Below are 11,857 nucleotides of genomic sequence, written 5' to 3' on the forward strand. Positions count from 1 at the left end.
AGTGAGCGAGTGGGTGAATGAGTAAGTGAGTGAGTGGGTGAGTGAGTGGGTGAGTGAGTGTATGAGTGAGTGTATGAGTGAGTGTATGAGTGAGTGTATGAGTGAGTGTGTGAATGAGTGAGTGAGTGATTGAGTGAGTGATTGAGTGAATGAATGAGTGGGTGAGTGAGTGGGTGAGTGAGTGGGTGAGTGAGCGAGTGAGTGAGTGGGTGAGTGAGTAGGTGAATGAGCGAGTAGGTGAGTGAGTGAACGAGCGAGCGAGTAAGTAAGTGCGCGAACAAATAAACGACTCTGGGGGGGGGGGGGGGGGGGTGCGGGGGTGCCCGACCCCTTCACCCCGACCCCATTCCCACCACCCCACAGCTCCACCCCCCTCCCATCCCCCTCCGCACCATGGAGTCATCCACCACCACCAACATCTCCGGCGATTCTCCATCATCTCCCCGCTGCGTCATCTCCCTCTCCACGGGCCTCGCTTGCTCCCCGCCCGGCCCCGGCTCCTCGCCGCCTCCGCCGGAGTCGAGCCCCACATCCGTCGTCCTTCAGGTCCTCTTCGTCCTCTTCATGGCAGGCACTGTGGTGGGCAACGCCCTCGTCATAGCCGCCGTGTCGCTGTTCGGACACCTGCGGACGCGAACCAACGCGTTCACGTTGTCGCTCGCCGCCGTCGACGCGCTCATCGCACTCGTCGTGATGCCGTTCAGCTCCACGCGGACCGTCCGCGGAGGATGCTGGGCCTACGGTGGATTCTTCTGCAAGCTCCACCACGCGCTCGATTACAGCCTGTGCACCTCGTCCATAGTCCACCTCAGCTGCATCGCCTTCGACCGCTACACGGCCATCTGTCACCCGCTGCGTTATCAAGCGCTGGTGAGATGGGGAGGGGGGTGGGGGGCGTGATGGATGATTGAATGGACGTATGGATGGATCAGTGAATGGACATATGGATGAATGGATGGATGGGTCAGTGAATGGACATATGGATGAATGGATGGATGGGTCAGTGAATGGACATATGGATGAATGGATGGATCAGTGAATGGACATATGGATGAATGGATGGATGGGTCAGTGAATGGACATATGGATGAATGGATAGATCAGTGAATGGACATATGGATGAATGGATGGATGGGTCAGTGAATGGACATTTGGATGAAGGAATGGATGGATGGATGAACGGATGGATGGACAGACGGATGGTGAGTGAGTGGGTGAGTGAGTGGGTGGGCAAGTGAGTAGGCTATTGAGCGAGTGAGTTAGTGGGTGAGTGAGTGGGTGGTTGAGTGACTGAGCGGGTGAGTGAGTGAGTGGGTTACTGAGCGAGTGAGTGAGTGGGTGAGTGAGTGAGTGGGTGAGTGAGTGGGTGAGTGAGCGGGTGGGTGAGTGAGTGGGTTAATGAGCGAGTGAGTTAGTGGGTGAGTGAGTGAGTGGGTGGTTGAGTGACTGAGCGGGTGAGTGAGTGGGTGACTAAGTGGGTGAGTGGGTGAGTGAGTGAGTGGGTGACTAAGTGGGTGAGTGAGTGGGTGGGTGAGTGAGTGGGTTAATGAGCGAGTGAGTTAGTGGGTGAGTGAGTGGGTCACTAAGTGGGTGAGTGACTGAGCGAGTGAGTTAGTGGGTGAGTGAGTGAGTGGGTGACTGAGTGAGTGAGTGAGTGGGTGAATGAGTGGGTGAGTGAGTGGGTGGTTGAGTGAATGAGTGGGTGAGTGAGTGAATGGGTGACTAAGTGGGTGAGTGGGTGGGTGAGTGAGTGGATGGTTGAGTGACTGAGCGAGTGAGTGAGTGGGTGATTGAGTGGGTGAGTGAGTGAGTGCGTGACTAAGTGGGTGGGTGAGTGAGTAAGTGGGTTACTGAGCGAGTGAGTTAGTGGGTGAGTGAGTGGGTGGTTGGGTGACTGAGCAGCTGAGTGAGTGAATGTGTGACTAAGTGGGTGAGTGATTGACTAAGCGGGTGACTAAGTAGGTGACTGACTAAGCAGGTGAGTGACTTAGCCGCCGAGCGAGCGACCGTCACTCGCGGGTCACCTCCCTTTCGGAACGCCTCACCGTCGGCCTCCCGCCCTTCAGGTGAACCGGCGAAGCGTGGCAGCCATGCTGACCTTCGCGTGGCTGGGACCGACCTTCTACGTGGTGCCCTTCCTCCTGCACTGGAACACGGTGGGCATCGAGGCGATGGTGGTGGCACGAACTTGCCCAGGCGACTGCGTCCTCTACAAGAACGTGGGCTTCGTGTTCCTGGACACCACGTGCGCTTTCTTCGTGCCCATGGGCATCATGATCGTGGCCTACGCCAAGATCTACCGCGTGGCGCGCAGGCAGGCGAGGCAGATCCACGCGTCGAGGGCACAGGTAACGGTGGGGGTGTGGGGTGAGTGGGTGAGTGGGTGGGTGGGTGGGTGAGTGGGTGGGTGAGTGGGTGGGTGGGTGGGTGAGTGGGTGGGTGGGTGAGTGGGGTGAGTGGGTGAGTGGGTGGGTGGGTGAGTGAGTGAGTGGGTGGGTGGGTGGGTGAGTGGGTGGGTGGGTGAGTGGGGTGAGTGGGAGAGTGGGTGGGTGTGGGGTGAGTGGGTGAGTGGGTGAGTGGGTGGGTGTGGGGTGAGTGGGTGAGTGGGTGAGTGGGTGAGTGGGTGGGTGGGTGGGTGAGTGGGTGAGTGGGTGGGTGGGTGGGTGAGTGGGTGGGTGGGTGAGTGGGGTGAGTGGGAGAGTGGGTGGGTGGGTGAGTGGGTGAGTGGGTGAGTGGGGTGAGTGGGAGAGTGGGTGGGTGGGTGAGTGGGTGAGTGGGTGGGTGGGTGAGTGGGTGAGTGGGTGGGTGGGTGGGTGAGTGGGTGAGTGGGTGGGTGGGTGAGTGGGTGGGTGGGTGAGTGGGTGGGTGGGTGGGTGAGTGGGTGGGTGAGTGGGTGAGTGGGTGAGTGGGTGGGTGAGTGAGTGGATTAGTGAGTGAGGTAGTGGGTGAGTGGGTGAGTGGGTGAGTGGGTAGGTGAGTGAGTGGGCGGATCAGTGAGTGGGTGAGTGAGTGGGTGAGTGAGTGGGTGAGAGAGTGAGTGGGTTAGTGAGTAGGTGGATGAGTGAGTGAGTGGGCGGGTGAGTGAGTGGGTGAGTGAGTGGGTGAGTGAGTGGGTGAGTGGGTGAGTGGGTGGGTGAGTGAGTGGGCGGATCAGTGAGTGGGTGGGTGAGAGAGTGAGTGGGTTAGTGAGTAGGTGGATGAGTGAGTGAGTGGGCGGGTGAGTGAGTGAGTGAGTGGGTGAGTGAGTGGGTGGGTGAGTGAGTGGGTGAGTGGGTGAGTGGATGAGTGGGTGGGTTAGTGAGTGAGTGAGTGAGTGGGTGGGTGGGTGAGTGAGTGGGTGAGTGAGTGGGCGGATCAGTGAGTGGGTGGGCGAGTGAGTGGGTGAGAGAGTGAGTGGGTGAGTGGGTTAGTGAATAGGTGGATGAGTGGGTAGGTTAGTGAGTGGGTGGGTGGGTGAGTGGGTGAGTGGGTGGGTAGGTGAGTGAGTGGGTGAGAAAGTGAGTGGGTGAGTGCGTTAGTGAGTGGGTTAGTGAGTGGGTGGGTGAGTGAGTGGATTAGTGAGTGGGTGAGTGAGTGCGTGGGTGAGTGGGTGAGTGAGTGGGTGAGTGGGTGAGTGGGTGAGTGAGTGGGTGAGTGAGTGAGTGAGTGGATGAGTGAGTGAGTGGATGAGTGAGTGAGTGTGTGGGTGAGTGGGTTACCCACACCCCCTCACCTACCTACCCACACCCCCACCTACCCACACCCCTCACCCACACCTACCTACGCACCCACCCACCTACCTACCCTCACCCCCACCTACCCACACCCGCACCTACCCTCCCTACCCACCTACCCACCTCCCTACCCACAACCCCACCTACCTCCCTACCCACACCCCCACCCATCTACCTACATACCCACACCCCCACCTACTCACCTCCCCACCTACCCACACCCCACACCCCTACCCACCTACCCACACCCCCACCCACCTACCTACACACACCCCACCCACCTACCTACCCACACCCCCACCTACCTCCCTACTCATCTACCCACCTCCCTACCAACACCCCCACCTACCTCCCTACCCACACCCCCACCCACCTACCCACCCCCCACCCACCTACCTACCCACACCCCCACCTACTCACACCCCACACCCCCACCTACGCACCTCCCCACCTACCCACACCCCACACCCCTACCGACCTACCCCCCCACCTACCCACCTACCTACCTACCCACACCCCCACCCACCTACCTACCCACACCCCCACCCACCTACCTACCTACGCACACCCCTCACTTACCCACACCCCCACCCACCTACCCCCCTCCTACCCACACCCCACACCCCTACCCACCTACCCCCCCACCTACCCACCCACCTACCTACCCACACCCCCACCCACCTACCTACACACACCCCACCCACCTACCTACCCACACCCCCACCTACTCACACCCCACACCCCTACCCACCTACCCCCCCACCTACCCACCTACCTACCCACACCCCCACCCACCTACCTACCCACACCCCCACCCACCTACCTACCTACGCACCCCCTCACTTACCCACACCCCCACCCACCTACCCCCCTCCTACCCACACCCCACACCCCTACCCACCTACCCCCCCCACCTACCCACCCAACTACCTACCCACACCCCCACCCACCTACCTACTCACACCCCACCCACCTACCTACCCACACCCCCACCTACTCACACCCCACACCCCTACCCACCTACCCCCCCACCTACCCACCTACCTACCTACCTACCCACACCCCCACCCACCTACCTACCCACACCCCCACCCACCTACCTACCTACGCACCCCCTCACTTACCCACACCCCCACCCACCTACCCCCCTCCTACCCACACCCCACACCCCTACCCACCTACCCCCCCCACCTACCCACCCACCTACCTACCCACACCCCCACCCACCTACCTACCTACTCACACCCCCCACCTACTCACACCCCACACCCCTACCCACCTACCCCCCCACCTACCCACCCACACCCCTCACCCCTACCCACCTACCCCCCCACCTACCCCCCCACCTACCCACCTACCTACCCACCTACCCACACCCCCCCTCACCCGCCACCAGTCGCAAGAGAACGATGACGAGAGCCGCAACCGCTGGAGGCGGATGCGTCGCGAGCACGGCGCCACCAAGACGCTGGCCACCATCATGGGGGTCTTCCTCCTCTGCTGGCTCCCCATCTTCCTGCTGAGCGTCGTCGACCCTCTGATTGGCTACAGCAGCGGCGGCCTCGCGTGGAACGTGGTCACGTGGCTGGGCTACGTGAACTCGGGCATCAACCCGCTGCTCTACGCCTCCCTGAACCGCCCGTTCCGCAGAGCGTTCGGAGTGCTCATTCGCTGCGGCTGCCGCCGTGTCGGGCGTGCCGGCGATGATGATGCGGAGGCGTCGTGAGACACTATACACGACACTATACACTACACTATACACTATACACTACACTATACACTACACTACTATACACTACACTATACACTACACTATACTATACACTACACTACTATACACTACACTATACACTACACTATACACTACACTACACTATACACTACACTATACACTATACAACTATACACTACACTATACACTACACTATACACTATACTACTATACACTACACTATACACTACACTATACTATACACTACACTATACACTACACTACACTATACACTACACTATACACTATACTACTATACACTACACTATACACTACACTACACTATATACTACACTATACACTACACTATACTATACACTACACTACTATACACTATACTATACACTACACTATACACTACACTACACTATACACTACACTATACACTATACTACTATACACTACACTATACACTACACTATACTATACACTACACTATACACTACACTACACTATACACTACACTATACACTATACTACTATACACTACACTATACACTACACTATACTATACACTACACTATACACTACACTACACTATACACTACACTATACACTATACTACTATACACTACACTATACACTACACTACACTATATACTACACTATACACTACACTACACTATACACTACTATACACTACTATACACTACACTATACACTACACTATACACTACACTATACACTACACTATACTATACACTACACTATACACTACACTATACACTACTATACACTACACTATACACTACTACACTATACACTACACTATACACTATACTATACACGACACTATACACTACACTATACACTACTACACTATACACTACACTATACACTACACTTTACACTATACTATACACTATACTATACACTACACTATACACTACACTATACTATACACTACACTATACACTACACTATACTATACACTACACTATACACTACACTATGCATCAACCCGTGTCGGGCGTGCCGGTGATGACGATGCAGAGGCGTCGTGAGAGGCGGGGGAGGGCCTCTGGGTCAGAGGTTACAACCGGGTACCCGATACCCGGCTACCTGTACCCGGCCGGGTATCGGGTAGGGTACGGGTAGGCCGTGAGTCACTGGTGAGTCACCGTGTGTCACTCATTTCCCAACGTCTTGTCTCTTCTCACAATGCAAGTTCCTAGAATCAACCCACCCGCGCCTGCAACATGGCTTCATCCCAGAGGTCGCAACCGGGTACCCGATACCCGTACCCTACCCGATACCCGGCTACCCGTACCCGGCCAGGTACGGGTACAGGTAGCCGTTTGCGACCCTGGTGCGGCCGGGTATGGGTAGGGAACGGGTACCCGGGCGGGCGGGCAGGCGGCGTACCGACGATTGCATCAGCGAGCATCCTGAACACCTTGGCTGGATCGTCAATCGCGTGACGCCATCGCGGTGAACCCGGGATTCACCCCGGGGCCTGCGACTGAAATTGACCGTAAATTTAAAATTCACTGAGCCTGGGGGCGACGTTTCACTAAAGCTGGGCTTGAAATTGACTAAAATTGGGATAAAATTTCACTAAACTTGGGCTTAAAATTCATTAACCTTGGGCTTAAAATTCACTAAACTTGGGCTTAAAATTCACTAAACCTGGGCTTAAAATTCATTAAACCTGAGCTTAAAATTCACTAAACCTGGGCTTAAAATTCACTAAACCTGGGCTTAAAAGTCACTAAACCTGGGCTTAAAAGCCACTAAATCTGGGCTTAAAAGCCACTAAACCTGGGCTTAAAATGCACTAAACTTGGTCTTAAAATGCACTAAACTTGGGCTTAAAATTCACTAAACTTGGTCTTAAAATGCACTAGACCTAGGCTTAAAATTCACTAAACTTGGGCTTAAAATGCACTAAACTTGGGCTTAAAAGTCACTAAACCTGGGCTTAAAATTCACTAAACTTGGGCCTAAAATTCACTAAACCTGGGCTTAAAATGCACTAAACTTTGGCTTAAAATTCACTAAACTTGGGCTTATAATGCACTAAACCTGGGCTTAAAAGTCACTAAACCTGGGCTTAAAATTCACTAAACTTGGGCTTAAAATTCACTAAACCTGGGCTTAAAATGCACTAAACCAGGGCTTAAAATTCACTAAACTTGGGCTTAAAATTAACTAAACTTGGGCTTAAAATTCACTAAACCTGGGCTTAAAATGCACTAAACTTGGGCTTAAAATGCACCAAACTTGGGTTTAAAATTCACTAAACTTGGGCTTAAAATTCATTAAACCTGGGCTTAAACGCACTAAACCAGGGCTTAAAATTCATTAAACTTGGGCTTAAAATTCACTAAAATTGGGCTTAAAATGCACTAAACCAGGGCTTAAAATTCACTAAACTTGGCCTTAAACTTCACTAAACTTGGGCTTAAAATGCACTAACCCTAGGCTTAAAATTCACTAAACTTGGGCTTAAAATTAACTAAACTTGGGCTTAAAATTCACTAAACCTGGGCTTAAATGCACTAAACTTGGGCTTAAAATGCACCAAACTTGGGTTTAAAATTCACTAAACTTGGGCGTAAAATTCACCAAACCTGGGCTTAAAATTCACTAACCATGGGCTTAAAATTCACTAAACCTTGGCTTAAAATGTACTAAACTTGGGCTTAAAATTCACGAAACTTGGGCTTAAAATGCACTAAAACTGGGCTTAAAATTCAATAAACATAGGCTTAAAATGCACTAAACTTGGGCTTAAAATTCACTGAACTTAGCCTTAAAATGCACGAAACCTGGGCTTAAAATTCACTAAACTGGGGCTTAATATTCACTAAAACTGGGCTTAAAATCACTAAAACTGGGCTTAAAATTCACTAAACATGGGCTTAAAATTCACTAAACTTGGTCTTAAAATGCACTAAACTTGGGCTTAAAATGCACTAAACTTGAGCTTACAATTAAATAAACATGGGCTTAAACTAAAATTTGGATTACAATTCACTAAACATGGGCTTAAAATCACTAAACCTAGGATTAAAATTCACTCAACATGGGCTAACAATTTAATAAATACGGAAAGAAAATTCACTAGGCACAGGACATTTGTTCACACTAAAACCCGGTATTAACATTCACCATGAAATGCAATTCGCTAAAGCCTGGAACTAGAATTCACTCAACCTGAAACTAAAATTGCCTAAACCCGTGGCTAAAATTCACTAAATCATGGCACTAAAAATTCGCCGAACCCGGAACTAAAATTCGCTAAACCCGCAGCTAAAATTCACTAAATCTGGAACTAAATTTCACTCACACAACGATTAAAATTCACTAAGCCTAGAAAATAAAATCTCTCAATGCAGGATTAAAGGTCACTAACTGAAATCCACTAAACCTGCAACAAAAATTCACTAAACCTGCAACTAAAAATTCACTAAACCTGGAACAAAAAATTAACTAAACCTGCAGCAAAAGATTCACTAAACCTGTGTCTCAACTTCGCCTAGCCTGGAATGAACATTTAGTTAGCCTGGGTCTAAATTTCTAAACAGAGACAAATGGAGACGAGACGGGGATCAATATTCCAGCAGATAATCGATTACCATTCCGGTTTATCGGCGATTACACTGGTCAACAACAAAAAAAAACATGTTTTTCTGGCCTGGACTTTTGCAGCTGTTCTAGACTAATTTCAGGGTGTTGATTCCAAATCTGATCTCAGATTTGCTCTATCACATCTCATTTTATGCTATCGGCATACCCCATTTTCATTGATTTTACCCGAAATTAACTCTGTCACTTATGATTGCAAGTTGTTGCGAGTCAGTGACTGCTTTAGTGTTAAAATACGGTGCTGTATTTTTAGGATAGTGTGTTCATAATATCATTTTACGTAGACATCCATATTTATTTCATATTTTTCTTCTGCAGTTTTTATTGAAAATGCTATATTTGATATCTCAAAAACCTGACGTGATAGACAAAAACTGATGCCAGATTTGAAATCGGCACCCCAAAAATTACCTTAAGACCGTTGGAATACCTTATGTCAGAAAAAGTGTGTTGACCAGTGTTATCTGGCGGCTTCTGGGGGGAGGGGGTGGGCGCCTGATTGAATAAAAACTTCGGATAATCGCCGCTAATCATTATTTAAAATATCGTATTTTTTTGCACAATTCTCTCGTGATATGACGCCTTTGGGTGCTGTGTTTTAAATGTGTTTTTTTTTTACCCCGTACTGTTTTAAGTGTCTTCTTGGTTCTTTCGGTAAAGTCACGTAGAAGGGAAGTAATAAAATCATAAAAATAAAACATAATAAAATTATTCTCACGACGTTTCGGCCACAACGCAAGCAGCCGTCCTCAGGTGAAGAATGAAACACCACCAAGCTTGGAGCGTATATTTAAGCTGGATTGGAGGGGGGAGGAAGAGCGCCTTGACAAAATAAACATCATATCAAGCGGAATTTAGCATATTTATGGGAAATGCGTAGGAGGTGGGCGGGGGATTTCAAAGTCATTATGCCCGTGCATTATGCAGGATTAGCAGCATCAAAGGGAGGGGATGGGGGGTAGCATTAACAAAGGGAAGGAATGTTAATAGTATGTAGCTGAAGTTACTAAACAACACATCACATGTTCAGCGATGTGTAATTGGCATAAATAAACGCGGGAGCGGTTGTGTTTGTTAGATTTTTTTGCCTAAGTGCAAAAACATACTTTCGCGCGAATTGTTTTTCTGTAAGCTTTAAAACGAATTAAAGTTGTAATGATTCTTTCAACGTGAATCGCCTACTGAAGATGACGCTTTAAGTTGTTCGTATCAGAAACCGCTGTGCTTCGTGAAGGTCTCCAGGTGGTGGTGAAGGCATCCGAGTGAGTGACATCCTCCATAATCGCGGTTTTATTTTGTGCAGGACCTCGTGAATTTGACTGTGTCGTCAAAACCCGCCACCACCCGACACTACACTACACTATACACTACACTGTGTGGTTGTTGTTGTGGTTGTTGTAGTTGTTGTCGTTGTTCCTGTTCTTCTTGTGGTTGTGGTTGTTGCTGTTGTGGTTGTTGTTGTTGTTTTAGTTGTTGTGGTCGTTCCTGTTCTTCTTGTGGTGGTTGTTGCTGTTGTGGTTGTTGCTGTGGTTGTGGTTGTTGCTGTGGTTGTTGTAATTGCTATCGTTGTTCCTGTTCTTTTTGTGTTGGTGGTTGTTGCTGTTGTGGTTGTTGCTGTGGTTGTTGTTGTGGTTGTTCCTGTAGTTGTTGTTCTGGTGGTTGTAGTTGCTATATTCTTAGGTTTTTTCGGTAAAGTCACGTAGGTAAAACATTAAAATTAATGAAAGTAAAATAAAATAAAAAATCACGACGTTTCGGAGGCAACACAAGTCTCCGTCATCAGTAGTTGCTGTTGTAATCACACCAGCGCTAAACGTCACACGCTACTCGAGTGTGTCAATATGTGTGTGTTGCTGTGGTTGTTGTTATGGTTGTTGTGGTTGAAGTTGGTATGGTTGTTGTAGTTGTGGTTGTTGTTATGGTTGCTGTTGTGGTTGTTGTGGTTGTGGTTATTGTTGTTGATGTGTAGTGAGTCCAACTCAGTCACAGACGTTGTCTCGGGAGCAACACTATTTATTTCACCAACTCAACACACAACATCACGTGACCTACACTCGGCTGTCGAACGCCCATCTTGCCACGCTACATCAGAACCAGACACGGTTCGCTATCCCGGCACGAACCACGAGCTGGTTCCCGGACCACGTGGCTAGAGGCTTCTTTAACCCGTCGTGGATCAACTTGACACCAGCAACACGAAGAACCCCGAAGACCTCACGGAGCCGCCGTTATATCAGCCCGAGTTGGGGGTGGCTCCGCCCCTCGCCCCGCCCACCTTCTAGATCTCTCCGCCCATCGCCCCGCCCACCTTCTAGATCTCTCCGCTCCTCGCCCCGCCCACCTTCTAGATCTCTCCGCCCCTCGCCCCGCCCACCTTCTAGATCTATCCGCCCCTCGCCCCGCCCACCTTCTAGATCTCTCCGCCCCTCGCCCCGCCCACCTTCTAGATCTCTCCGCCCCTCGCCCCGCCCACCTTCTAGATCTATCCGCCCCTCGCCCCGCCCACCTTCTAGATCTCTCCGCCCCTCGCCCAGCCCACCTTCTAGATCTCTCCGCCCCTCGCCCCGCCCACCTTCTAGAACTCTCCGGCTTCGCCCCTTGCCCCGCCCACCTTTTAGATCTCTCCGCCCCTCGCCCCGCCCACCTTCTAGAACTCTCCACCCCTCGCCCCGCCCACCTTCTAGATCTCTCCGCCCCTCGCCCCGCCCACCTTTTTGATCTCTCCACCCCTCGCCCCGCCCACCTTCTAGAACTCTCCGGCTCCGCCCCTCGCCCCGCCCAC

General features: G+C 50.9%; 1 pseudogene; it reads left to right on the forward strand.

The window, feature by feature from the left end:
* Positions 1 to 393: 393 nt before the first annotated feature.
* LOC144953160 (trace amine-associated receptor 365 pseudogene) lies at positions 394 to 5,483 on the forward strand (annotated as a pseudogene).
* Positions 5,484 to 11,857: the final 6,374 nt, after the last annotated feature.

This window comes from Lampetra fluviatilis, chromosome 72 (assembly GCF_964198595.1).
Source record: "Lampetra fluviatilis chromosome 72, kcLamFluv1.1, whole genome shotgun sequence".
Taxonomy (NCBI): Eukaryota; Metazoa; Chordata; class Hyperoartia; order Petromyzontiformes; family Petromyzontidae; genus Lampetra; species Lampetra fluviatilis.